The sequence below is a fragment of the Antedon bifida genome, chromosome 3 (genome assembly GCF_963402885.1).
Source record: "Antedon bifida chromosome 3, ecAntBifi1.1, whole genome shotgun sequence".
Classification (NCBI taxonomy): Eukaryota; Metazoa; Echinodermata; class Crinoidea; order Comatulida; family Antedonidae; genus Antedon; species Antedon bifida.
Window position 1 is genome coordinate 14700672 of NC_136228.1, and position 6157 is coordinate 14706828.

The following is a 6157-nucleotide window of genomic DNA, read 5'->3' on the forward strand; positions in this document are numbered from 1 at the left end:
CGAAAGTATGACAGTAGGCTTATGCTAGGGATTTGCCTGACAAACAGTGAGTTATTGAACAAATGTTAAGAAATAATGTTATAATAGCTATTCAATCATACGTCAGTTCTTGTTTCTAACATGTAAGTTATGACTTATATTTCATGCTTTCAGATTTGAATGAAATCTTTCTACTGAATAAATCATCTCAAACACAGGCGAATCTCAGTGCTTATTGTTCATTATAAAGTACTTTCATTACACTATCTATATAATGAGTCTAGTCCAGTAGATAAAGAGACTACAAAAACATAGAGTTGTAAAGTATGTAAATATAGCTTTACCACGTTGAAACACCGGTTCTCGTCAGATCACCGAAGTTAAGCAACGTTGGGCCTGGTTGAGCTTGGATGGGAGACCATCTGGGAATGTTGGGTGCTGTATACGGAGCTGGGGTCTCGTTAGGCATTTGAAATAAGCACTGCTTACTCTTATGGCAGCCCCTGCATCTAGTATCTGCCTGAGACGTATTGGCTTATGGCTTTCCTCTGGTCAAGGTGGGCACTGGACGAGAGAAGCCCTTGATCAATGTTAGGACCAATCAAGGTGCTTTAAACAGTCCTGGCTTTGTTTGTATCAAACCTGTTAGTGGCGGTAATTATCGCTGTTGGTTTCGAGTTTCCAGTTGCTTCTATACCTACAAGATCATCAGATGCTATAATGGTGGGTAATTAAACCAAGAGTTCAAGCAATATTACATCAAAAATTAAACATCCCAAAGGTCTATTTTCTTATCTCTTTTGAACATTAACTAATTTGATTTTTTGTCTTCTTCCAACAACTCTCGAGGTTCAAAGTCCAAAATCAAACTCCAACCGTCTGCATAATTCTTAGGGAAAGGGTAGTTGTATCGTCTATCAAGATCCTTTATATCCTGATCACTGAGGGATTTTCCCCAATCAAAAAGATTGACTGTGGGTAGTGACACTACCTTACACTTTTTGATATTCTTGAAAGGAGAAAGTTTTTTTGTGATAGATGAATGAAAGTCAAATTGTCCAGTTACTTTTATTGTGTCATACAGGACAACAAGACGTTGTTGATTCAATAGATCAGAACTGATTAAATGATCTAATAGTTCTCTTGTACTTGTAACCCTTTTCAATACTTCAGCACCTAATATTTCTAAGAAAAGAACTTTTAGGCTGTTGAGGAGTCCACGGTCATCAAACCATTTTGCAAAGTCTGCAATCAACTGTTTAAAGTCATCCTTCGAGAGAGCTAAAGAGTTGAAGAGAAGCAAGTATCAAATATTATGTAATAAATTCAGTAGTATATTTATAATAATCATAGAAATAATAATTTATTAAATTGACAGATTAAACAAAGATAACAGTATAAATTGTCTATATCTATAATCAGTTGTCCAAATTCAACCCACTATCAATTTATTCTTCATCAACATATTTTTCTGTTTATGACAAGCTGCCGATAATCATTTGTTTATAATTCAATTCATGTATTTAACAGCAAGTTTGTAAGATCTCTTTAGACTATCACTTGTTACGACGCTTATGTATTGTATCGAAGAATATATATGAGAAGAATGAGCAATCCACAGTTTTCCCTGCAACAGTAATGTTTTCTATGCGGTAGGGCGCCGCTTATGTTGGGACTTTTGCATACTAATCTACAGTAAGCCCGGACAACCAGAAGGGGTTTTATGGTAAAAAATGTTATCAACTACATGGTATATCATGTTTAATGCTATTTGGATATTTAATTGTTCATTTTATGCAATTTATTTAGTAAAAAACTGACGAATAGACAGTTCGCATCAACAACTGGGCATGTTGTTGTTGGCGCGTGTTCATGAACGATAATTAGGTGTTGTTTCTTGTAGAAAATATAAATATTAATTAAATTTAACATTGTAGCCTATTAATAATATGTATTTTAAAGTAATTATATTATCATAATTCTATTTAATGTGACATGATCTATTTAAATCAAGTTTTCTTTCTGTATACATCATGCATCCAGGCATGCTGTTAAAAGTGCTACAAATTACCAAAGGAAAAATCGCAGATTGCTCATTCTTCTGATATATATTTTGTTATTGTTTTCATATGCCTAATTTTATTTTAATGTTGTTAAAATGACAATAAATACTATCTATCATATTATCCATCACTTCCTTGTCATTATCATCTTCGATCATCATCACAATAATCCTATTATAATCTTTCTTTTTACCCTTTCTTATGTTTTTCTCCCTACCCATTCTATAAAATTTTATGAGTAACTTACCTTCACTTCCTTCACATTGCTGACTCCTTGATGATAGTCTCTGTTCTTGACTGAACAATATTGTCCGTTGTTGAATTGATGATGATCTCCGTTGTTGAATTGATGATGATCTCCGTTGTTGAATTGATGATGATCTCCGTTGTTGAATTGATGATGATCTCCGTTGTTGAATTGATGATGATCTCCGTTGTTGAATTGATGATGATCTCCGTTGCTGACTTGATGATGGTTTCTGTTGTTGCCTTGATGGTTCACATTGTTGACTTGACGATGGTTCACATTGTTGACCTGATGATGGTTCACATTGTTGACCTGATGTTGTAATCTCATTCTCTTTCTTTCCACTATTGCCTATACATAATCAGTTAATAAATAAAATAATCAATACATTATCAACTTGTATAGTATATAAACAATGATTGAAATTAAATCAATTGTATCATTTAAATTAAATTAACATCATGTAAAATTTTAAAATAAATGAAAGATATGAATAGTTACATTACAATTAACTTTGGAATAGTTTTGTAAGAAGATTAAATACCCTTATCAAGTAGTGCGTTACTTGCTATTGTGCTAAGACGATCTGCAAACCTCTGTATTTTGTCTGGATCATCTGCTAATTTTTGCTCAATCTCCAGATAGAGAACTGCATCCCATACATTGAGGAAGTTATATCTTTTTAACTTGTAAAAAGAAATAACATTACGTAAAGCATCTGTGTCAACTTGTCTCAGGGCCTTAAACAGTCGTTTTCTGTAAGATGACTTGGTTCTATCAGTATTCTGAATGTTGTTGTCTGTCATATACTTAGATACAAGATCTTTGGCCTGTTGGATTTCAGATGTATTTGTAATCTCTAACAGCAAGTTAACATTGGTTGGTGAGATGAAACCGTTGTCTTCAAGTGCATTGAGTAAGTTATGTCCATTCAACTGTGGATTTTTAATGTCACCAACATCCAACTTATCAAATAGTAGGAACCTTAGCCAACAGTACCTTTCCCCATCAAAGCATCTACTAAGATCAGCTTTTAGAATTTGGAAATTTTCCAAAGTTTTAGAATCTGCCATTGTGTTGTTGTCTGCAAACAAAATTACATTAATTTGACAATGATTATTATTGTTTCAAAATGAGTTTGAGTTAAGATTAATATTACATTTGTTTTTGTTTTTCTCTCCCTTCTACTATAAATTTGTTAAAAAAATACAATACAAACTATAAATATGTTAATTAACTATTCAGCTCATCACAAACTGTAATATAAATCAAGATACATTATAATAAATGCAATGACACTTTTCCAAAAACTTCAATCTGTCTAATGTCAACCAAAGTAAAAATTCAGTCACGTGTAATGTCATATTTTTTTTTTAATCATGACATTTATGACAATGTTAATTCTTCATAATTTAATTATTAATGATTTATGTAAGTATTTGTAAATTATTATTACCTTTTACCTTTCTATGCTTTGTACTTTATATTATATAAATACTGCTTTTCTTCAGGAGGTATTTTTCAAATAAATAAATTCTATTCTTTGCTTATAACAAGATCTTACATTTTAGAAAGAAATATTACGATTCTAGAGAGAGTCATCATTACAGTATTCTAACTTGTTAATCATCCAGACAATAATCATATTATCATATTATCTACTAACCTTCGCTTGGATGCAATGGGTTACTAAATGATGCTCCTTCATTTATGTCCTTACTATTGCCTATAAATAATCAATAAAGAAATTTTAAATAAGGCATGGCTTTTCTTATTTATAGGTACAGGTAGCACTAAATAAGTACATTTTTGTAGTACAGAATGCCAGTTTTCTGTGCTGTGGAATGGAACATTATAACAATGTATAGAATAGTAACGATTCTGATAGTACTACTGGCAACAGAAAAAATATAGTATAACATACCTGGGTTTTGTTTTGATGTCTCAACAACACCTGCAACAAAGAAAATAATCATTTCAATAGAAAACAAACACAGATTCTTAATATTTGCGACCAAAAACACTAAATTTACATTTATGAACAATTACTGTGTTTTATTGACACATCATATTCATTACATCATAAATGTAGAATCAATTTCTTTCTGTTATCACTTTAAATACTTACTACAATACACTCGAACTGGATGAATATTATTTGACTCCTGTGACAGTAACACATTTGCCTTTAATACTGAATTACCTCTTATTAAAAGAAACGTATTTAATGGTTTTGTACGCCTTAGGTATTCAGCAGTGACAATCTAGAAAAAAAAGCCATACTCATATAAAAATATTTTCGGAGTGGAGTTGTAGTTTGTTGATTACGACAGTTCTTGGCTGCCGATCCTTGGGTTCTAGGTTTAAATCCTGTCAGATGTCAGGATTTCACTTTCAATGACTTTTAAAAGGAACTGCCACATTTCAAAAACATGAAAATGTGCCTAAATATATATAAAAACAGTTCTGTTCAGTGATTATTCCAACAACTGACCTGGCAAGCTGGAGAGTCCAAACCCACCTCAGCCCCATCATGGTTAGGGTTAAGCTAGCGAATTTTTTAGAGTATGGCACCTCTAGATGCCGTAGAACTCCTTTTTGGAGTGTGCAATGTTATTCTTGATGGTTGATAGGGTACTCTTCTTACTCTCCTTACTGGTGAAAATCGTTATCTAGGGGAGTGTTCAGGATTTTATGATAGCGGCTGTGATAGAGAAAACCCACCACCTTAGTTCCAACCTTTTTGGGACTATTAGATAAAGTAAGAAACTTTTAGTTGCTTTGACCGTAGGTGATGTTACATCTACCTATAATACCACAGTCCTTTCTATGGTATCCTCTTACAACCTTCTGATCCCTTCTTTAAAGAATAACATTTTTTACCATCATTAATCTGACTTAAGATACGTACGTACAAACTAAATCATTATATTAAATCATTTATCGTTAAGTAAATATTAGTGTTACCAGATAGATGTTTTATTAGGTTATATGCATTATCATGCATATAACCTATTGATTCTGTCAGAATCTTTATTTATTTATTTATTTATTTATTCTTTCCTCAGCACTATTGTGTCCATCAATTATCTTGATATCAGTTTCATCTAGCCAAGTCAAGAGTATATTTCTTATGGCCAGGAATTGATGTGGTTATGTTATCACGGTGCGCAATAAAAAATTACGCGGTCTATGCGCGATTTAATAAAATCACCTTTGTAATCATATCTTCAAAAGCATGAATCACAATTAAACAAAATTTGGTACTCATAAATTTCAAGTCACATTTCATCATATGGCAATACAATTACGTACGTAGCATGCGTACGTGCTTAAAATTTTACAAAATTGTCAAAATTTATTTTCGATGAAATTAGAGTACGTTTCAGGCAATTTTAAGCGGTTAAAAAATTACCATGAGTGCGCAGATTTTTGCACGCGCACTGAGCATTAAACGTTAGTGCACTGTTTTTGCCCGATTTCTGTTTTCCAACCTTTCTTTAATAATATCATCATATTTTATTAACTTTTCAACACGAAATTCCGTTATACGAGCACGTCAAAAGTGACAGGCTACGCACGTGTAAGTTAACAAAATGGTGAAAATATGCTAAATTTTAAAATTAATATAGATCGTCAGAATGCTCGGGAACACCTATTTTTCATTTCATTTTCTTGAAGTACAGTATATGTATCACATGTATAATTTATTATGAAATTAAGAGAACAAAAGTTGATTAAGTCATCATTAATTGCATATTAAATTTTAACAAATTGATTTCGACATTTTCTCAGGCCAAAATAACAAACTTAACATTAACTTTCTTCCTTAAAATGTTCATATATTAAAGTTAAAAAAATTGTTTCA

The 6157-nt window shown here is 31.9% G+C and overlaps 1 pseudogene; it reads left to right on the forward strand.

Moving 5' to 3' along the window:
- Window positions 1–309: 309 nt before the first annotated feature.
- LOC144838901 (5S ribosomal RNA) lies at window positions 310–426 on the forward strand (annotated as a pseudogene).
- The last annotated feature ends 5731 nt before the right edge of the window (window positions 427–6157 follow it).